Source organism: Narcine bancroftii, chromosome 1 (genome assembly GCF_036971445.1).
Source record: "Narcine bancroftii isolate sNarBan1 chromosome 1, sNarBan1.hap1, whole genome shotgun sequence".
NCBI classification, from domain to species: Eukaryota; Metazoa; Chordata; class Chondrichthyes; order Torpediniformes; family Narcinidae; genus Narcine; species Narcine bancroftii.
In genome coordinates this window covers 403132882-403157256 of record NC_091469.1, presented here as the reverse complement: position 1 = coordinate 403157256, position 24375 = coordinate 403132882, and positions in this window count along the sequence as shown.

The following is a 24375-nucleotide window of genomic DNA, read 5'->3' as shown; positions in this document are numbered from 1 at the left end:
AGATAAGGGTAAATGATGATGCTCAGTCCCATTAAGCACATCCCATCTTATAAACAGTAAATCCTCTCCTCCTCCATTTTACCTCCCTGTAAAGCTGTCTATTTGAACAGAGAAAGAAGCATAACCAATTCAGAAAAAAAAGGCTGGCCAATTCTGTTCCTGTCCTCCGAAGCTCCTGGAGAGACACGCCGTAATCCAAAGTAAGCACTGATTACTGTAACTGGCAATGCTCACTCAGGAACTCATCAAGTTCAATCTCAAAGATATGTAGTGATCTCGCGCTCAACACATTTTTAACACATGTTCCAGAGGACAATGATTACATAACAAGTTACACCATCTGGTACTTACAGGCCTCCAGTCCTATTATCCCTTCATTTCAAATAATTGGATTCCTGTCAACATCCTTAGCACTTAAAAAAAAATGGCAGTGCAGCCGGAGCTGCCGTAACAACATTGCCTCCACTGGTGTGGACCTGGGAGAGCGGAGATACAGCACTGCTCTGAAGGGTTCAATCACCCAGTCCTAATGCCAATGGCTATGTATAGCCTGTTTGAGGAGATGATGGTGTTTTTAAATTAAAATCCTGCAACCATGGGTTATCAGCGCCTGTGTTCAGGAAGATCCACAAAGGGCTGGAGATTTATGGGAGCAGTGGACCAGCACAGGGCACCAGAAATGGGAAGAGCACCCCCTGTTGAGAAGGAGACCATCCTACAGGATTGTGACCATGGCAGCAGACCAGCGAGGGGCCCAGCATCTAAGGGACCCACTCAGGCTACAAGTGACTTGTGGACAGGGGACCAGCATGGTCTGGGGGATGCTGGAGATTGGCTCATAGGAACCAGGTATTAGAGTGCTGAGGGCAAGAAGGGTCTCAGGCCCTGAAGGCTTCCTGAACATGTCAAGGGTTTGGATCTGGAGCTCGAGTTGCTGATGAATAGAACAGGAGTCTGTGTGGCTGCAGCTGTGGGAGTGCTGGAGGTGAATCCATAGACACTCGATAATGCTGAAGGGATCCTCTTTTGTTTCCCTTTCTCTCATATTGTAGGAGGCACCAGATGACACTTTGCCTTACAGGCAGGCAGTAGGCAATTTTGTGTAATATTACATGTTCTGTACTATTACATGACCTTAAAGAAACCTTCAATCTCAAAAACATCATTCATTTTTAGACTGGACTTGTGTCACCAATACACAAGGGCAACGTGAAGCTCCCTCACAGCTCCAGTGATCTGAATTCAATCCGGTACCATCTGTGTGATTCTGTGTGTCTTAGTTGCCTCTCACATCCCAAAAATGTATTGGTAGTTTAATTCATCAGTAATGACATTGATTACAGCCTTCAATGCATCAGCTTAGTCTTTGAACAATGTATTTGAAGATCAAGACTTCAGCTCTAACAATTAGGTGGCTATGATTCCTGCCCTCCCCAATGCTTCTGAGACCTGGACTACCTATAGCTGGTGATTCAAAGCACTGGAAAAACAAAACACCAATGCTCTTACTCCGAAATATTCCAAATTAACAGGAAGGTTGATGGAATAAATGTTCTCTCCCAGGCCAAAAACCTGAGTCGTGAGAAATGAATTAGATCAGTCAAATATATTCTCAGGCCAGGTCATTTTCCTGTCTGACAACAGTCTTTCAAATCAGACATGTTGTTCCAAGCTCTGTCATTGGGAGCTTACCAAACAGCCAACTCCATAAAGAAGTGCTATGTTCCCAGTGGATTCTGGCAATCCTTGGTACATGAGCTGAGAAGGACATTCGGGATGGTGTGGAAAACCTCAAAGCCATGACATCATGAGACATAGAGTCCCTGGGCAGAGGATTGGCTGAAGAGCACTGCTTTGTAAGCTACCCACCTCATCAACTACCTCCTTTCCCATCTATGCAAAAGTCCTTAGCTCACATATTCATCTCATCTGTCATCCCAGAGATCACAAATGCAGAATGGAAGTGTCATTTTCCATCCTGATTAATTGACTAAGAAGATAAATAAATCCTTGTGCAGGTTAATAGCCTGAGTATCAACAAGCATGTGAGAAGGAAGAGTTGTAGGGCTAAAGGATTGTGCTGAAGGGATTACTCTGCTGTCACCAGCTTCAACTAGTGGTGTAAAATAACCTGTGTTGTAAGGCTGTACTCTTTTCTCAAACATAAGGATTGAATAGATATGGAGATTGCCTACACTGGATGTGCTTCCTGGGTCATAGTTCACAACAGATGCTGAGTGGAGTCTCATGGGAGAGTTTCTACAGCCACAGAATAACAAAGTAGCATTGCAGCAGGACAGACAGTAGTGTGCGGGAGAAAGGAAATAGCATATTTTAATCGGAGGGTCTGGAGTCCAGTGATAGGTGGTAGGGGTGGGAATGAGGGTGTGGGAGGGGTGGGTGGGTCAGATTGTTGGCACAAAAATGTAAATCAAAGCCTTGACTGGAAGCAGAACAAATGCCATAATTGGATGCATTTTTACCAGTTCATTGATCGACCAGTAAGTGGCACAGTGAACTAGTCCCATGGTGTTGAAGGCTCTTCCTGCTGTGAGTGAAAAGTTTTTGATGGCGTGCTGTGATAGAAACCTGAACAAATTGAATCAGATTAGAGGGAATTCTTCAGAAAAAAAAACTACAATGTTTTTTTTTGAAAATTATATTCACATAAAATACCAATTGCAACCTTAAAGACTGATTTTATAACTGTTTTGCACATAAATCTATTTCAGCTTGGAAATTGTAGGTGCAAATAAAGGATGGATTTGAAACACAGAGAAACTTAACTCTTAGACAGGCACATGGATGAAAGAAAAAATAGATGGTTACAGGGTAGGGAAGGTTTAATACTTTTTTAAAAGGAGTATATGAGTCGGCACAACATTGAGGGCCGAAGGGCCTGTACTGTGTTGCAGTTTTCTATGTTCTATGTTATTCCAGACAAGTTTGAGGTCATGCACTCTGAGAGGATAAATTCTAGTAAGAGACATTGAATAAATGACAGAAACCTTGGGAACATTGAGGTACAGAATCCTTAGGAAGCAAGCTGCATGAAAGTGGATAGGGCGTGAAAAAGATGTTTGCCATGTTTGCTTTCATGGGCTGAAGCACTGGATATAAGAGTTGGAATATCATGTTGCAGCTGAACAAAACACTCTTTAGACAACACTTTGAGTATTGTGTATAGTTCTGTTTGCCACAATAAAGAATGTTTGTGATAACAAGAGAGAGACTGCAGAAGAGATTCACCAGGATCTGACCTGGAATGGAGGGCTGTAATAAAAACAGGAGATTGAATAGGCTGGGCTTATTCTCACTGGAAGATAGGAGGCTGAAGGGTAATCTTAGAGTTAAAAAATTTATGAGGGACAAAGATAGGATAAATAGAATCATATCCCAGGGCAGGGGAACCTAGATCTAGAAATCAAAGATTTATGTTGATAGGTGAGAAGTGTAAAGGAGATCTGAAAGATACGTTTTTCATGTAGAGGTTTACAAATATTTAGAATAAGCTGCCAGAGGAGGCGTAAGAGGCAGATACAATTACAAATATTTAAAAAGCATTGAACAAGTATCTGGATAGAAAAGAAGTAGAGGGATAGAGACCTAATGCAAGCAAATAGGATTAGTGTTGATAGGCATTACAACAGCACAGATGAGCTGAGTTGTAAAGGTATTTTGGTGCTGTACATTTTGATGATGCTCTGATTCTACATAATTGCATTATTAAAAATTAGTGACATTTGAATCCTTATTCTGTATGCCAGATTGGCACCAGCATTCTGAATAGTAAACTGGAAAATACCCAGTGGTTGGTCCCACTTTGTGCTGTGGAGGCAATTCTATTTATTTCTGGTAGTAGATTTACAGTGATAACTACTCCAAAGTCGAAGATTGTGTGGCCATTGCATTGAGATCTGCATTGTAACATATAATTTCAATAATGCAATTAAGCAAAGGGACTTAGAATTGGGAGTAAATTGCAAACTACTGAAGGAACTCAGTGGGCCGAGGCACATCTGCCAAAGGGAAAGGAAATGTCAATGTTTCAGGTTAAGACCCTGCATCAAGACTGAGTTGAGAGGGAAAATAGCCAACAGAAAGAGAAGGGGAGAGGTGTGACAGGGACTTGCAGGTGATAGGTTGACCGGCAGATGGAGAAGGGTAAGGCAGGGCAAGGCAGAACAGAACAGAAACTGAGACAGGTGGGTGAAAAGTGGGCAGGTCAGATAGATGAAAGACATGGTGGCCATTAAGAAGTTGTGAAAAAAGTTGAGATGCTAAATTTTAATTAAAAATGCATAATTGTTTTCAATCATCCTGGATTTTTCTGGGTTTTGCCAATAGTTCGGCACTGGAACTGTTTTCATTGCTCAGGTTCCACTGCTGGAAATTTTGGGACTTTTGAACAAATGCTGTATGGTTTCATAGGTGAATTTTCAGCTGAATTTCACTGATGCTGTCTCCAACAGGGAAGCAAGAACCTACTGAGTTTTGCACAACATTGTAGGGAAGGAATCTGGTTTCAGATTCAATGCAAGGGCAGAACTGACCCAAGATCTATAAACCCAGAATGGGGATCATATTGCTTTTGGGGACAAATGAGGTAAAGCCCATTTTTTATTACTTGAATTCAATTTAATGTTTTCAGTTGTTAAAGAGTGTTAGCTGATTGGAGGAAGAAGCTGAGTATCACTATAAAAGTGAGCATCTATGTAGCAGAGCGGCCATCAAAGGAATGGTCATCATCGGAATGGATTGAGTAAGAGTGCTAAGGCTTCGGCTTAACAGGCTTCAGTGAGAACAGATAAGAGGTGAGGGATAGATGGAGTTGAATTTTAAAAAAAGGCCACCCTATTCAAGGAACATAAAGGATTTAGCAAGTAGGCACAAGTAAGGGCAAGTTTTGTAGGATGTCTGATGACTTCGTCTGCGAGAAGTATATCCAGCTGCGTTCCTGACAAACCGAGATAAGGAATTGGAGCTGGACTTGGATGAACTCTGGATCATTTGGGAGGCAGAGGGAGTGATAGACAGGAGTTACAGGGACACTATCACACCTAGGAGGCAGGAGGAGAGTAGTTGTGTGACAGTCAAGAGAGGGAAAGGGAATAGGCAGGCAGTGCAGAGCACCCCTGTGGCCATTCCCCTCAATATTAAGTATACCATTTTGGATACTGTTAGGAGGGACAACCTACCAGGGACAAGTGACAGCTATCACGTCTCTGGCATAGAGTTTGGTCCTGTGGCTAAGAAGGGAAGGGAGAAGAAGAGGTGAGCAGTAATGATAGGGGATTCCACAGTTAGGGGAACAGATAAGAGGTTCTGTGGAAAAGATTGAGTATCCCAGATGTTATGTTGCCTCCCTGGTGCCAGGGTCGGAGATATCTCAGATCGAGTTCACGGATTCTCAGGAATGAGTGTAAGCGGCCAGATGTTGTGATCCATATGAGGACCAATGACATGTGAAGGAAAGGTGAGGTGGTTCTGCAAGGACAGTTCAGTGAGTGAGGCATTAGGTCAGGGGTGTCAAACTCAAATTCACAGAGGGCCAAAATTAAAAACTTGGACTAATTCGTGGGCCAAACTAAATATTTATTGAAATTTTTCAACAACATCTGCATGTTTTCTCTTCTTTCAACATATGTAATGTTAAACTTTTTCTTATTAAAATAAATGTTTAATAATAGTTTTGGTTAAACTCTTTCCAGAAGAAACATTAACAAAAGAGAAATAAAATATTCAATAAATAATACTTCTCTATAGCCTTTAAGCTCCTTTTAAATGTATTTTTTTTACAAGCCAACAAGTCAAAAAAATAACAACTTGCTTCAATGAAAATCCAATCTTTCAACTATGAACAGTCCAAAGTTAACCAAAGAAAATATTAATCCAAGCTTAGCTTGCTACACTGTGATTTACTCTGATGCACCTGGGTCTAAATCAGATACTTGGCATCTCTTCTTAGATGCAAGTTCATCAAACTCTGGGGTCAGAGTTTGCCTCCCACTTGTCTTGAAAGGTCCTGTTTTCTGTCTTTCGTTTGGCCATTTTTTGTAAGGGGTTTATTACATGTGAGTTGGGCGACAGGTCGCAGATGCTGATGAAAGTAAAGAGAGGAGGTGGGGGCGATTAGCGGGCTGACGGGCCGGCGCCAACGCATTTGCAAAGCATTCTGGGATTTGTAGTATTAGCTGTGCATGCGCTATACTGGCGCGGCGGCCAGCGGGCCAGTTCTAATACAAATTTGTTATGATCTTGCGGGCCAAATATAATTATATCATGGGCCAAATTTGGCCCGCGGGCCTGAGTTTGATATGTGTGCATTAGGTTGAAAGACAGGAACTCCTGGGTTGTAATCTCAGGATTGTGACCTGTGCCATGTACTATTGAGGTTAGAAATAGGAGGATAATGTAGCTTAACATATGGCTAAAGACTTGGTGAAGGAGGGAGGGCATTAGGTTTCTGTCTTCCAGGGAAGGTGAGACATGTTCTGTCGGGATGATTTGCATCTGAACTGGAGGGAAATTAATATCCTTGTGAGAAGATTTGCTAGTGCTTCTCCAGGTAGATTTAAATTGGATTTGCAGGGGGATAGGAGCCAAAGTGCCAGGGCACATAGAGGAGTGGAGGAGGGAAAAGATGACGTGGAAATTAAATGCACTATTAAAAGTCAACTGGTTGTATGTGGTGGAAATTTTCTAAAGTGTATCTATTTTAATGCAAGGAGTATTGTAGGAAAGGCAAATGAGCTTAGAGTGTTTATTGGCATATGGAATTATTACATTGTGGACATTAGTGAAACTTAGTTGCAGGAGGCTCAGAACTGGCAGCTCATTGATCTGGCGTTCCATTGCTTTAAACTTGATAGAACAGGGTAGATGAAAGGTGGAGAAGTGTCATTGCTCATTAGTGAAAATATCACAGCTGTGCTCAGGCAGGACGGACCAGAAGGCCTGTTTACTGAGGCTATATGGGTGGAGCTGAGGAACAGGAAATATATGACCATACTCATGTATTATAGACCATCCAATAGTCAATGAGAATTGGAGGAGCAAATTTGTAGAGAGATAGCAGACAGCTGCAGGAAGCATAAGGTTGTGATAGTAGGGAATTTTAATTTTCTATATATTGACTGGGACTCCCATACTGTAAAAGGGGTGGAGGGCTTGGAGTTTGTCAAATATGTTCATGAAAGTTTTCTAAATCAATATATAGAGATACCAACAAAAGAGAATGTAATACTGGATCTCCTTTTAAGGAATGAGACAGGACACAAGACAAAAGTATGTGGAGGGGATCATTTTAGTCCAGTGGCCATAATGTCATTAGTTTCAAGTTAATTATGGAGAAGGATATGTCTAGGACTTGGGTTCACATTCTCAATTGGAGAAAGGCTAATTTTGAGGAAATTAGAAAGGATCTAGAATGCTTGGATTTGGATAAGTTGTTTTCAGGCAAGGATGTGCAAGGTAAGTGGAGGACATTCAAAGATGAAATTTTGAGAGAACAGAGTTTACATGTTCCTGTCAGGATTAAAGATGAGGTTAGCAGGCAAGGGGAACCTTGGTTTTGAGGGATATTTGGGATCTGGTTTGGAAGAAGAGAGAGATGTATAACTGGATTTAGGCAACAGAGCAAATGAGGCACTTGAGTAGTACAAAAAATTTTAAAAGGCAAAAAAAATAAAGACACAAGTTTGCTTTGGCAGGCAATGTGAAGGAAAATCTTAAATGTTTCTACAGGTATATTAAGAGCAAAAGGATAGTAAGGGTCAAAATTGGTCAAGTATAGGAGGGATGAAGGGTCCAGTCCAGGTCATTTACATGGGTTAAATGGCTTGGTGCCAGCAAGGTCTAATCAATTATAAAGGCCAATGGGCCAAGGACAAGTACAAAGGTACTTAAAGGGGGCCAATGGTTAGGTATGCACTGATGGGTCGGGCTGGGCTAAACCTTGATTGGCAGGTGGTGTGTCTTTGGACCAGGTAGTAGGCAGTGTTGTCACGTACCAGTCATGACCCCTCAGAATACAATTCACCCCTCGGAAGTCACACCACTTGTCAATCATCACTGATAAAAAACCAAATATATCTTAATAGAAGTCTTACCCTTAACAGATCGATAAATCATGGATACAACTATTTCTAATGTTAAAACTACATGTTGATATACAGGACTAATGAAAGGCAGACGTACTCTTGATAATCCGGCAAGCACAACACAATATATCGAAACCAGTGACAGCGAGAATGAGAACAGTCACCCAATGGATGACAGTTGCCCAACATCCTCCTGGAGACCCAAATGGCCACCATGTTTCCCATGAGATGTTGTGCTGGAGGAACTGGTCCCTTGAGTGTTGAATTTTAACCAGCGAATCTTGAACTTGAGCGGCCAAGTGGGTGATGTTCCTGGACTCATCATGGATATATGTTGAACTCTCCTTAACAATCACAGCATAGATATCATCATCAACAACAAGTAGATAATCCAGAGCCATTCAATTCTGAGAATGACTCATCCTGATGGTCGTCATCTCTGCCACCATCTGAGTCAATGCGTCTTCAGTATGTTGCAGTTAACCTGCCATTTCGTTGGCCAGTATCTTGAGCATGCTGGTCATCTGGATGATCTCATGGAACAATCGGGCCATGGCATATCTGGAAAAGGCTATCATCTAAAATCTCTTTGCCTCTATAATGGCCCTCTTGTCCTGGTGACTGCTGTATGCCGGGTGCTCCCTAAGGTTGGCTTGGGAGTGAGATGTAGGACATGATGAATGCTGGAAAGCAGCAACCGTACCAGCTCACAGTGAGCCACATGTAGGCACGGTAGCTACAAATTCAGTGGGTCTCATTTAAAATCCAGGGAGCCCTCAGCTTAATGGCACCATCGGGAGTGGTCACCGGGGTACTCGGATAACAGTTTCACTCACTGTTGCTGTGACTGACTGAAAGGTTTGTACTGTGTTCATTTGGGAGCCTGCACAAGCAATCCTTAGGTCTGATCACCAGCTGTGGAATGACCCTAAGAGTCAGAACTTGGGTGGATGTCAAATTGTTGGGAGGGAAATACCATTTCCTGAAACACCCTCCCCATCAGGGATTGCTGGAAGAGAGGTTATTGAGTGGTGGGGAACTGCTATTCGGGCCCCCCCAAAAAAACATGCCAAAACCCATAGGAGCGAAAAGTCTATGCAGGCAGTTCATTTCAAAGTAATGCAGTGGAGCATAGTAAGATAGGTTATGTGCTGCCGTCAATAACCTAGGAGGCCCACAAACCTTTGGGTGTTTGTTTTATTTGCGGGGATGGCAGAATTCAAAATTTTATTCTTGGCAGTCTTGGGAATATCTTTTTGGCCTGAGAGCCAATGTATTCTGAGGAACTGGACATTCTGGCTGGGGTCCTGCACCTTATGTAGTGGTGAGGGGAGTGGTGGGGTTCTCTGAGGGAGGAGATTAACATATGGAGCCTCTGAGATAATGGTCTGAGGTGGGGCCAAACCTTAATTGGTAGATGGTGTGTCTTCTGACCAAGTAGTGGGCAGTGCTGTCACGTGACACACCACTATACAGTGTGGTGCCGGAGAATTGGAGGGTAGCTCTCATTGTTCCGTTGTTTAAAAAAGGCTCTATAAGTAACCCTGGAAATTAGAGGCTAGTGACCCTAATGTCAGTAGTAGATAAATTAATGGAAGGGGTTCTAAGAGATCAGATATACAATTATTTTGATAGCCAGGGACTGATTAAGGATGGTCAATATGGCTTTGAGCATGGCAGGTTGTTTTACCCAATCATATAGAGTTTTTCAAAGAAGTTACCAGGAAAGTTGACAAAGAAAAAGCTATGGATGTTGTCTACATGGATTTTAGTAAGGTCTTTGACAAGGTGCCACATGGGAGGTTCAGATGCTAGGTATTCATGGTGATGAGGTGAATTTGGTTTGGCAATGGCTGGATGGGAGAAGCCAGAGAGTAGTGGTGGATGATTGCTTCTCAGAGTGGAGGCTTTTGGCCAGTAGTATGCCTCAGGGATCAGTGCTGGGACCACTGTTGTTTGTCATCTATATCAATGATTTGGATGATAATGTGGTAAATTGGATTAGCAAGTTTGCAGATGACACTAAGATTGGAGGCAGTGTGGATAGCAAAAAATGTTTTCAAAGCTTGCAGAGGGATCTGAACCAGGTAGAAAAATAGGCTGAAAATTGCTGATGGAATTTAATGCAGACAAGCGTGAGGTGTTGCATTTTGGAAGGACAAACCAAGTAAGGATGTACAGGGTGAATGGCCGGGCACTGAGGAGTGTGGTAGAACAGAGGGATCTGGGAATTCAGAAACACAATTCCCTGAAAGTGATGTCACATGTGAATAGGGTTGTAAAGAGAGCTTTTGGCATATTCATAAATCAACGTATTGAGTATAGGAGCTGGGATGCTATGGTAAAGTTCAATAAGACATTGGTGAAGCCAAATTTGGAATATTGTGTGGAGTTTTGGTCACCTAGCTACTTGGATGTTGTCTGGAGTTGAGGAACTGAGTTACAGGGAAAGGTTAATCAGGTTAGGACTTTATTCTCTGGAGTGTAGAAGGATGAAGGGAGATTTGATAGATTTATGAGGGGGATAAATGTAGATAGGCTTTTTCCACTGAGGGTAGGTGAGAAACAAACCAGAGGACATTGGTTAAGAGTGAAAGGGGAAAAGTTTAGGGTGAACCTCTTGTCACAGAGAATGGTGGGAGTATGGAATGAGCTGTCAGCTGAGGTGGTGAGAGTGGACTCAATTTTAACTTTAAGAAGAATTTGGACAGGAATATAGATGGAAGAGGTATTAATGCCTATGGACTAGGTACAAATCAATGGGAGTAGGCAAAAAAAATTGTTTGGCATAGAGTAGAAGGGCCGAATGGGCTGTGTTTGTGGTGTAGTGTTCTATGGGTCTATGGTTTTTAAATGTTAACATTTTTGTATATTAAAATGGCATAGTTAGTATTTTCTAAAATGCCCATTTTAATTCCTGTGGATTTATTTCAGTGTTTATGAATGTTAAATATATTGAGAACCATTGAAATACCATGACAGTCAGCAGCACAAAGTGTTGTGGCTTTCCTGGTGTCACTGAGATGGTTTGGTTAAAGAGTCATGGAAACAAGCCATTCAGCCCACCATATTGGTTGCTCATCCACATTAATCCTATCTTCCAACAGTTGGCCTATCTCCTTCAATTCGCAGGAACATTAACTGCTTGTCTGGACTCTGCTTACACCACTCACTCTGCAGAGAATTCTGGCTATTCACCACTCTCTAAGTTAAATAGTTCTCTCTCTCAGATTCCCTCAAATTCCCTCACCTCTTATTTTAAATCTATATCCTTTAGCTCTATTTACATTTGATGAAGAAAAGTTTCCTGAAATTCACTTTATCTATGTCCCTCACTTCCTATACCTCAATCATGTCCACTCTTCATATCCTTTACTCCAGGGAAAACAGACCTATTCCCACTTATCTCTCCTCACAACTAAAATACTCCATCTCAGGAAACATCTTGGTGTATTTCCTGTCAAACCTCTCTAGTGCTATAATATCCTGCCTGAATCTAAATTACAGTAAGGTAACAGGCCCTTCCAGCCCATGAGTCCATGCTGCCTTAAATACACCAATTAACCTCCAAACCCTGCACATTTTTGGAAGGAAGGAGGAAACCAGAAGAAACCCACACAGACACAGAAAAACATACAAGCTCTCGACAGACTGCACTGGATTCAAACCTGGATCGCTGGCACTGTAATAGTGTGCCACTGACTGCTACACCAACTGTGCCAAGTATGGTGACCAGAAATGCAAGATGTACTCCAGTTGATATTGAAGCAAAACACTCTTGATCTTGTCTTCAATGCCTTGGTAAATGAAGACCAATATATCATAAGCTTTCTTAATTAGTTATCTTCCTGTGCTGCCACCTTCAAAGATTTCTTCTTATGTTCCAAATACACTTGCCAGATTTATTGAAAGGAAGGGCTAAGAACAAAGTGGCCCAAATGCCATCATCCCAACTTGTTGACAGGATGGGTTTAGCCATGGGGCCCGTTCAGTGCTGTATGACTGTAGGACTTGCACATCAAGGTTCATCCATTCCAATTATGAGCCCAGAGGACCCCTAAACCCAGCAGCAATAGATATTCACCCAGACAAATGGATACTTAAACAAAAGTTGCTTTTTATTATCTTTAAACATGAAAATAGAATCAAACTTTAACTTATCTCTATTGACTTACTTAACCTAACTTAACCCCCTTCTAATTCTAAGCGCATGTGTGTATAAGTTCAGAAAAGTTCTTTAGTTCACAGTTGAATCTCACTTCTCATTCCTCCAAGTTTACTGGTTGCAAGCAATTCTTATACTGTGCACAGAATTTAACATTTCTAAAGTTTACCAGGCTTTGGTGTTCGAAAGGTAAATGGTTACCGCTCAGGAAGGTACTTGTTGGTTTAGAGAGAGATATGTTGTTCCAGGACATCCACAACTGATTCCTTTTTAATCAGCCACTCCAGTGTTTTGCTGATGAAACTTGCCCCTTCAGGGTTCTCCAGATGATAACCTTTTTCTTTCAGGTCACCACAGAGTGCCTTTTTGTTTCTCTTATTCCAAGTGAAATATTAGGTAGCCAGTCCTCTCCACTTGCATGAATCACAAGGGCTTTTTGCCAGGTCATCTTCCAAAAGACTTTCCACAAGTTTTCCAGCTTGTTCTGTTCCAGTCCCAGCTGCTTCTGTTGGCTGTAACACTGTACAAATGACACAGAGAGAAAAGCCTGTTTGACTCTCTCTGCTTTCAAAACCACATTATCCTCCTAGAACAATGTTCTCTTCCAGACAATCTGCAGCTACAGCAAGATCTTTCATCTGTTGCCTTTTGTAAACAACAATCCATTAGTGAAGTCTCTTGAGCACTCTTCAAACTCTTGCAAAAGCTCTGAGGCACCGATATGTCTAGATTGATCAATGCCTGGGACCAGATGTAATATACCCCAGGGTGCTTTGGGAATAGAGGGAAGGTATAACTGGGGCAGTGGCTATGATCTTTGGGCACAGGGGAAATACTGGAGGATTGGAGAATGGCAAATGTATTCCCCTTCTTTAAAAGGTAATAGGGAGAATCCTGGGAATTATAGACCAGTGAGTATTACATCAGTGATGAACAAACTGTTGGAGAGGATTCTTAAGGATAGGATCTATGAGCATTTGGAGAACTACAGTCTACTCAAGGATAGTCAGCATGGGTTTGTGAAGGGAAGGCCGTGCCTCACAAGTCCAAATGAGTTTTTTTTAGTAGGTAACAAAATAAATTGATGAGGGTGGGGTGGTAGATGTAGTCTATATGAACATTAATAAGGCACTAGAGAAAGTTCCCCATGAAATACTCATTCAGAAAGTCATGAGTCATTGGTATCATGGAACCTTGGCTATGTGGATAAAAGATTGGCTCGCATGTAGAAAGTAGAGAGTAGAAGTGAACAGAAAGTATCTTGCCTTGAGGTCAATGACTAGTAGAGTTCTGCAGTGATATGTTCTGGGACCCCTGCTTCTTGTGATTTTTACAAATAACATAGATGAAGAGGCAAAAGGATACGTCAATAAGTTTGCAGATGATACGAAGGTTAGAGGAGTTGTGAATGGTGCTGAAGGTTGTCATAGGTTACTAAAGGGTATAGACAGGATATAGATTTGGGTGGAAAAGTGACAGATGGAGTTCAATCCGTATAAATGTGAGGTGATGCATTTTGGAAGGTCAAAACCAGAAGGCTGAGAACAGGTTTAATGGTCAGTTACTTAAGAGTGTGGATGAACAAAGGGACTTTAGGATCCAAATCCATACAAATCACTGTCGCCAAACAGGTTGATAGGATAATTAAAATGCCTATGGGAATGTTGGGTTTTATTAATAGGGGGATTGAGTTCAAAATTTGAGAGGTCATGTTGCAACTCCACAAACCTCTGGTGAGACCACACCTAGAATACAGGTGGTTCCCACTTATGATGGTTCAACTTACGATTTTTCAAAGTTACAATGGTTCAAATCTGTACTTTCAATTTCAAATTCCAATCTGTTCCCGCGCTCACGATATATGCTTTAGCATCTCTATCATCGCCACCATCCAGCAATTTATTTTAAACATAAAACATAACAATTTACAGCACGGAAACAGGCCATTAGGCCCTTCTAGTCCGCACCGAACCAAACACCCCTCTCTAGTCCCACCTCCCTGCACAATGCCCATAACCCTCCATCTTCTTCTCATCCGTATACCTGTCCAACCTTTTCTTAAATAATACAATTGACTCCGCCGCCACTATTTCTCCCGGAAGCTCATTCCACACGGCTACCACTCTCTGAGTAAAGAAGTTCCCCCTCATGTTATCTCTAAACCTCTGCCCCTTAATTCTTAACTCATGTCCTCTTGTTTTAATCTTTCCTCCTCTTAACGGAAATAGTCTATCCACATCCACTCTGTCTATCCCTTTCATAATCTTAAATACTTCTATCAAATCCCCTCTCAACCTTCTACGCTCCAAAGAATAAAGACCTAATCTGTCCAATCTCTCCCTATACTCTAGATGCTTAAACCCAGGTAACATTCTGGTAAACCTTCTCTGCACTCTCTCCACTCTGTTTATATCCTTCCTATAATTAGGCGACCAGAACTGCACACAGAACTCCAAATTAGGCCGCACCAACGTCTTATACAGTCTCAACATCACCTCCCAACTCCTATATTCCATGCAATGATTGATAAAGGCCAGCATATTAAAAGCCTTCTTCACCACCCTATTCACGTGAGTTTCTACCTTCAGGGAACGATGTACCGTTACTCCTAAATCTTTCTGCTCTTCTGTATTCATCAATGCTCTCCCATTTACCACGTATGTCCTGTTCTGATTCTTCTTACCAAAATGAAGCACCTCACACTTATCAGCATTAAATTCCATCTGCCATTTTTCAGCCCACTTTTCTAAGCAGCCCAAATCCCTCTGCAATCCTTGAAAACCTTCTTCATTGTTCAATGCTTCAAACATTCTTCATGCCCAGTGTCCTTTCAGCTGTGTACATTTTTTTTCCAGTGTGGAATAAAGCCATTCAAAATGTAATTATAAAAAATGAAAGGTGCTGTATTCTTTTTTGACTTGCTGGAACACCACCCCATCATAAATTTACGAGCACCTGTACTGTGTTCAGTTCTGGTCACCTCATTATAGGATGTGGAAGCTATGGAGAGGTTGCAGAGGATGTTGCCTGGATTTGAAAATATGTCTTAAGAGGCAGGGTAAGTTGAGCTGGGACTTTTCTCCTTGGAGCGAAGAAGAATGAGAGGAGACTTAATAGAGACCCACAAGATTCTGAGAGGCATAGATAGGATGGACAGTCAGTGCCCTTTTCCCAGGGCAGGATCAGCAAGCACCAGAGAGAAGTTTAGGGGACACATCAGCAGTAAGTTTTTTTTTACACAGAGGGTTATGGGTGCCTGGAATGTCTTGCTGAGGATGGTGGTGGAGACTGAAACTCTTAGACAGGCACATGGATGAAAGGAAAAATAGAGGGTTACAAAGCAGAAAGGATTTAGTACTTTATTTTTTGAAAGAATGTATGGGTCAGCAAAATATCAATTTAATTTTAGGTTTTTTTGTTTCTTTTTTTCCTTTATTTTATTTTTGTTCTTTATTTTAGATGAACCTGTTAAATATGGATTTAATTATGGTTGTCTTAAATCATATCATTAAATTAGATAGAATTTACATTTTGTTTAGACCAATGGATTGTCTAATATAATTTACTTGGTTTCTATCCAGAATTATTTTAAGAAATATTGTTAAGTAAACAAATATGGATAGGTTTTTTTGAATTACATTAATATTAATTTGTGATATGTATATGATATTTATTATATTGGTGGACTTTGTATGTAGGATTTATATATGTAAAACTCAATTTAAAAAAAAAGAAAGAAAACATCGAGGGTCAAATGGCCTATACGGTGCTGTAATGCTCAATGAGATTCGCCTTCAGATTTGGAGAAAGGACTAGGACATTCTGATAGGGAAGGCAAATAGATTTCTCTACTCAGGAAAGTCCAGGCCAATAACCAGTATTAGACACTGAAATATCAAAATATATGAGGATGGCTTTTAATGAAGCTACCAAAATTTTAATGCCATTAGTTTTGCTCACAGTCCATAAGATTATAAGATGTAGGTGCAGAATTATGCCATTCCATCCACTGAGTCAGCTCCGTCATTCGAATCATGGCTAACAGCAATGTATTTTCCTCTCAATCTCATTCATCTGTCCTGCCAATAACCTTTGACACCCTCACTAATCAAAAGCCTATCAATATCTACTTTAAATATACCAGTGACTTGGGTTCCACAGCTGTCTGTAGCAATGAAATCCACAGATTCACACCCAGCAGCTGAAGATATTTCTCCTCATCTCTATTCTAAGGGAAGTCCTAAGGCTCTGTTCTCTGTCCTGGACTCTCCTACCACTGGGAATATCTTGTCCTCATCCACTCTATCCAACCCTTTCAAGTTCAATAGCTTTTGATGAGTTCTTCCTCATCCATGGAACCATAGAAACATACAGCACAGAAAGCAGGCCATTTTACCCTTCTAGACTATGCCAACCACTATTTCACTAGTCCCACTGTCTTGCTCCCATTACATAACCCTCCAGATTACTCCCATCCATGTATCTTTCCATTCTATTCTTAAAACTCAAGACTGAGCCCATATTCACCACATCTGCTAGCAGCTTATTTCACACTCCCACCAGTTGCTGAGTGAAGAGTGATGTCCCCCCTAAACTTTCCCTTTTCAGCTTAAAACTATGTCCTCTTGTATTTATCTCCTCCAATCTAAGTGGAAAAAGCCAATTCACATCCACTCTGTCTATATCTCTCATAATTTTGTAAACCTCTATCAAATCTCCCCTCATTCTTCTTTGCTCCTAACCTGTTTAAGTTTTCCCTGTAACTCAACTCCTGAAGACCCGGCAACATCCTAGTAAATCTTCTCTGCATTCTTTCAATCTAATTGATATCCTTCCAGTAGTTAGGTGCCACACACAATATTCCAAATTTGGCTTCACCAATGTCTTAAACTACTTGAACTTAACATTCCAACTCCTATACTCAATACTTCGATTTGTAAATGCTAAGATACCAAAAGCTTTCTTTACAGCCCAGTCCACCTGCGATGCTAGTTTCAGGGAACGATGTATTTGTATTCCCAGACCTCCTCAATGCCCTATCATTTACTGTGTATGTTTTACCTTTATTTGTCCTTCGAAAATGCAATACCTCATACTTGTCTGCATTAAACTCCATCTGCCATTTTTGGCCCATCTCCCATTTGGTCCAGATCCCTCTTCAAGCTTTGAAAATCTTCCTTGCTGTCCATAACACCTCTTATTTTTGAGTCATCAGCAAATTTGCTGGTCTAATTTACCACATTATCATCCAGACCATTGATATAGACAACAAACAAAAATGGTCCCAACACAGATCCTTGAGGCACAACACTAGTCACAGGCCTCCAGTCTGAGAAGCAACCATCCACTACCACTCTCTGTTTTTTTTCCCACACAACTAATTTTGAATCCAGTTTACAACCACTTAGTGTCTTAATCTTTTGAACTAACCTCCCATTTTGGACCTTGTCAAAGATTTTATTAAAGTCCATGTAGACAACATCCACAGCCTTTCCTTCATCTTCCTTCTTGGTGACCTCCTCAAAAAATTCTACAAGACCTACCATGCATTAAGTAAGCCATACTCTCTGACCTTAATCAGTCCATGGCTGTCCAGATACCTATATATCCTATCTCTTAGAACTCCTTCCAATAAACTTACCTACTATAACATCAGCCTCAAGGGCCTATAAATTACCCGGCCTATTTTTGGAGCCTTTTTTAAACAACGGGACAACATGAACTACCCTCCAATTCTCTGGCACCTCACCCGTGGTTAAGGACATTTTGAATATATCTGCCAGACCCCCTGTAATTTCTACACTAGTCTCCCTTAAGGTCAGAGGGAATATCATATCTGGCCTGGGGGATTTAGCTACCTTTATCTGCTGTAGAGTAGCAAGCACCTCCTCCTTCTTAATCTCCATATGTTCCATGGTACTTTTATTTGTTTCCCTTCATTCCTTATACACTATTCCAGTTGCCTGAGTTAATACTGATGCAAAAAAAAACTGTTTAAGATCTCCTCCATTACTTGAGGCTCTACACATAGTTGACCATTCTGATCCTCTAGGTGACCAATTTTGTCCCTTACTATTGTTTTACACTAAATATACTTGTAGAAACCCTTCATGTTTATTTTCACATTATCTGCCAGAGAAACCTTATTTTTTTTTTTTGCCTTCCTGATTTCCTTCTTGAATATTTTCTTGCATTTTATGTACTCTTCAAGTACCTCATCAGCTCCATCTAAATTTCAGCAAGTCCAGGCCAGAGCCATCCAATTCTTCTCCTATGTTTACCATCTCATCCCTGGTTCATTCTCACAAACCTCATCTGGACCCTTTCTAACACCAGCACATTCTTCCTTAAACATGGGGCTCAAATCTGCTCACAACACCCCAAAAGTGGTCCAAAAAAAAATCACAAATCCTTTCATGGGACCTCAGCATTACTGTCCTTACTTTTATATTCTAGTTCTCCATAATGAATTTGCCTTCCTTTTTACCAACTGAACCTACAAGTTAACTTTGATGGAATCCTGCTCGAGACTCAACTCATGCTTGAGATTTAAGTTGACAGATTGGAGATTAATATTGACGCTGTCACTGATAATAACAAGCTGATCAAATTGCCTGTGGCTTATTCTCTGCCCAGGCATGGAATCTATGGAAATCATTCTGGTTTATGAGCCCAAGCATTATAATCAACTTATGGTACATAGGATAATGGACAATCGTGGTGGGTACACTGTGGGAAAGCATTATGAAAATGACGATATGAAGAAAGGTAAGAGGAAAAATATCAGAGAAATAGAGATATAGAATCTTACAAGATGGTCATAGGCCCTTCAACCCTTCACATTCATACTGATCTGTTTGCCAATCCACAAAAATCCTTGTTCTTTCAGTTGGCATTATCCTTCTGTGCTGTGCTTATTTAAGTGTCTGCTCAAATGGAATGAATGCATCCACTTTCACCACCTTCTCCAGCAGTGCATCCCAGATATCAACCTGTTCCTGTGTAAAATATTTTCACTCATATTCTCTTTTAAGCTCCTTCCTCTCACCTGAAACCCATGATCTCTTTTTCTTGATACCCCTTCCATGGGTAAAAAAAAAAGAATTTGACTCTCTGCCTGTTTATGTCTCTTGTAATCTTGTCAGCTGCCAGCAAATTTCAGCAATACTCCGGTCTAAATTATATAAACAGTTCATTGCTTGCACAATAATCCAGATGTTCAGTAAAAATTGGGATCAGATTCTGTTTTGATCAATTTATAAACCCAACATGCAAAGTGTACTAAGTTTACTGGCAGGTTCTGGGTATCAATTCCCCATACAACAAATTGAAAAAAAAAGTGCATAGAATTACAGCAGAACTCTATGGAATTGCACCTAATTTTCAGATGAAATCACCATTATAATGTGAAATGGTTGTTATTTATCTCATTTATCAATACTGGATTAGTGGAAGTGGCCATATATGATGACCCTATCTTACCATCAAGTTCTTTTTTCTACATACATCACTCTATATATATGTCTGGTCATTGTGCATTATTTAATTTTCATGACCTGGATATATTCATTTCTGATGGAGTCTGAATTTTTTTTCATTTTGCAATATTAGAAAGGGACTGATGTTATATTGGCCCTGAGCTGTATGGATCAGATGTGGAACCAGGTAAGAGAATTAAATACTAGGCCCTGGGTATGTTGGATATAATATTTCATATTTATTGTTTGGTAACACAAAGTGAAGTGATTCAATTGTTTTTATCAATTTGATTTAGTACCCATGCATATGTTTACAGCACAGCTTTCCTTCATATCCATCTTCAAAAAAATAGACAAGATTACTTCAAGGTACTCTTTAAATTATTTGAGATTTATACATTTGTATTAATATAACTATATTAAAAATCAACTTTATATTCTTCTTTTAGGTTCTGTGTCTTTTGGATTCCCTGTCAAAGTAGTGCTGAGGCTGTCTGGAGAATGTCCTTTCCTACTCTCACTTATAACATTATTGGGTTTAGGATCATGTTTCTAAGCGAGACTCCATGTACATTTGCCAACAGTGAATGCTATTTTGTCTGGTGGTTGAATCAAATGGAAAGTTATCTCCTTCAGAAGAAAAGAAAATAATTAGAGCTGGTGAATCATGTTGGATTCAATACTTTGTGTGGTTACTAATGCAGTTATACTCCTAACTATTAACATTTATGATCTCTGCAGGCTTCCAAAGTTTTATTTTCCTTTCATTTCGATGATTTTCTTTAATGGAACAGGGAGTATTGATTTCAAAAACAAAATCTGACCAGCAAGCTTAAAATGATACCATTATAGGTCAGCATATCCCTCACTCCACAAGTACTTTTAATCCAGGGACCTGTCCTCAATTCACTAAGAAGAATTCCAAGAGCATGCCAGGTGGGGTGGCCATCCAGAAAACTTGACTTGCATCTTTATGAATGCTAAACTGCAGATTAGCATGACAGAGATAGAGCCAACTAATACCATAGTCATCAGATCAGATCAAACCCCTGTAAATTCTGCTATATCCAGCCATGAATAGTCATGGCCTATTAAAATTGACTGGATAAAGGATGTGTCATGAACAATTTAGTGTTAGGAAAGATCAGCAACTGATAGTTGGAGACAAAGGCTAAAGGACTCTAAATAGAGGAGTGCAAGATTCAGCTGGTCTTTTTTTCTGAAAATGCAAGTTTTCAGCCGATTTAATTCACTCCTGTTGAGGCACATCTGAATGCACTTGACATTGGAAACATTTATGGCCTCACAAATATTCTCATTATATTGCCAAAGGCATGATGCAGAACCAATGGTGTTTCTTGGCAAATTGTTCAGTTCAACAAGCATCTATATGACAAAATATATAAAGCAAAGCATATTCAACCTAATAGCCCAATCAGCCTATTCCAAATCATTAGAAAATGATGGGAACTACTGTCGGTGGGTGCTGCAAGGTACTAACTCAGCAGGAATCTGCCCACCAACCAACTAGGGTAGCTTGGCTCCAAATATTATTGCAATGTTGGTCTAAACGTCTGAATTCCATAGAAGTATTTTATGTAGGCAGGCTTTGATCAAATGGATCACCATTGAAAATCCCAGAGAAAACTCTCCTTGAATGGAAAAAAGTTGTTTGTAATTGTTGGAACTCAATTTATCTGGATTCAATGCAGCTCTAACCTTCTTCATCTGCAACCTCAATCACCTTAATCACCAGACCATATGGAGTTTATTCATTGATGAATGAATTTTAATAAATTCCACTTGCATCTATTCAACTAATGAGGCTATTCCTGTCCATTTATGGCAAGATTCTGAATAACATCTGGACTTGGGCTGATAAATAACAATAAAATATAATTGTGCCAGGCAAAGACAATTAACAACAATCTTTTAATAGTATTACAATTGTCCAATCACTCACCTTCAATATCCTGTTTGAATATGAGGGAGGTGGATGCAGTGTGGGACAGGTGAAAGATTCATTAGTAAGATGGACTTAAGTTGGCTGGACATGACTATGGGAAATCTTTTCTGTATAATTAGGGGGAAGAATTAAAGGTTAAAAATCTTAAAGCCCTTATGAATGAAATTTGTTGTATTCTTAGGATGTACCTTCATATTTAATAATGAATAGATCTGCATTTCTGCAATGCTTTTAATAATTTCTCTGAGTTATTTAAATAAAAATAGTGTTAGCAATTTTGGAGACTTTGCAAAGTCCTGTGTGGTCAGGTAATTTTTCTGACAGTAAGTGGGAATGTATATTTACTACGTGAACTTGCCTGGCCTTCAAATAGTGTTACAGTACACCTTGTATTCAGCTGATCAGACCAAGTCCCAGTTTAATGGATTAAATCTTGAAAATTGTTACTGGCTATTTCCACCCTAGGACATATTGGATTTCTATAGGTGTGCTTTAAAACTCCAGGGTTTGGAATGTGCTGGAAGTCCCACATCATTTCTGGACACAGATTTGAGACTCAAGATGAAGCTGAAACCTCCAGATCTGAGGAGGTGAATCCACTTCGTCTTGACTGAATGATGCAAAACAACCTATCACTTGAAGTTTGCTGCCCTTAGTTCAAAGAATTAATGTAGATAAGTTGTTATTTCCTTTTTTAATGTAACTTTTAAGCCTTTAATGTTTGATATTAAAATGTATTTTAAACATGATAGTGTTTTAATTTTCTCTCTCTCTCATATCTGCTGAACAAAAAGGTGAGAATGAGACAAATGGATAATTCTCTCACAAGTTTTGCTGTTAAATGTCAATTGGTGCTGAACTCTTAACTCCTTTGAAATATTGGATTAAACATTAAGCACACACTAAATGTTAACTTTGTGGTACACTAAACCAGGAAGGGAAGGCATGCACATGCAATAATCTCCATTTTAAAAAGTCCTGTTGTCTTTTTTTTTGCCATTGTTGCTTGTGCCTCTCTGTACAATGCAAGTCCTCCTGAAAAGTGATACCTGCATCTTGCATTGAAATAGCCATACTAATGATATAACTGTACTTTTCATTTTTTTTTGTTAATATGAAAAGTATTTTTGCACTCTATGTTGATGGTAAGTTTGGAGAGGCTGAGTGGTTTGCTTGGTGAGCCTTGTCAGTGACATACTAACATATAGGCTGAGATCCGGGAGAGGGGATTGATATAACCAAGAAAGACCAAATCATAATAAAGGAGTCAATGCACAATGGTAAGCCTAGTTTTATGTCAAGTTGAATAAAAAGTTACAAATACCCTGATTAATGGCAACAGTGGTTAGAAAGGAGAAGGTGGGAACTGATGACTAGAGTTTGCAGTGTGGATCAATAGTTCTAATTTAAATGAGGTAACCTTTGGCTTATCCATGACTAGTTGTTGGTCAAGAGGTTTTATAATGTGGAAGCAATGAACAGGTTGGGGAGGTTTTGAAGAAACTGATCTCTGCACATAAATAGAAACTGACACCATGTATATAGATGATGAGGAAAAATGGCAAATTCTTGATGAGTTATACTACAAGAGTTGTAGATATAAAACATTGTTGCTGACATTTTGTCAACAAACAGATATTGAAGCAATCTTACTGATCCAAATAATTAATGATGGTCCAACATTAGAATGGGGAAGTTGAGCATATCACATCCATCTTCACTGATAGATTTTACTGGGCTAAATTTTGTGTCTGACTAATCAAATCCAAACAGCATTTGGCAAAACAAACCTATTGCTGAACCCCTAAAGCAATAATGGTGCAACGCTATTAGTGCCAGAAACCCAGGTTCGAATCGGATGCTATCTGTAAGGAATTTTTAACATTCTCCCTGTGTCTCTGTGGGTTTCCTTTTGAGTGCACTGGTTTCCTCCAACATGCCAAAGATGCACAGGGTTGGTAGGTTAATTGGTCACATGGGTGTATTTGGGCCATATGGAGTCATGGGTTGGAAGGCCTGTAACTACGCTGTATTTCTAATTTAAATTATTCAAACGAGAAGTGGAATGGCTACATTATTCAGATTATTACTAATGGAGATGATGGAAAAAAAAATAAATTGATGGATGTCAAAGATTAGAAAAGCAAAGAAAAAGTGATTTTTTTTAAATTTTAGAAAGCAAAGATAATCGTCTGCAGATACACAGTAGGTTAATGTGCAAAATATGTGGGAATAAAGCGGCGTTCAAATAAGACTGATACGAATGCACAGGATTAAACTAAAGAAGTCAGGAAAAACAACAAACAAAAAATGAAACAAAAACTCTGAAACCATTTCAGAACCAATTTAATGCTACAGAAGTGGGGGATTGTATGGAAGATTCAAGAGCAGCCGATCAGCCTTCATTGTTCATAATTGTCTAATTCACTTAGTTTCCTCATGTGGCACCTCAGATCAGTGATGTGCATTATGATGTGTTGTTGACTGACTTCCCCTGTTTTGCTGCTCCAAAAGCTTTCTTGGCATAGCATTTAAAAAAAAAATGCTGCTGGAGGGAAGGAACATAGTAAGTAAACAGTAAGTAAGAATGAAAGATTTTATGCATTTATGATCCCTAAGATAGTACAACAGTGTTCAGTTCCCATCTTGCGATGATTTGAAATG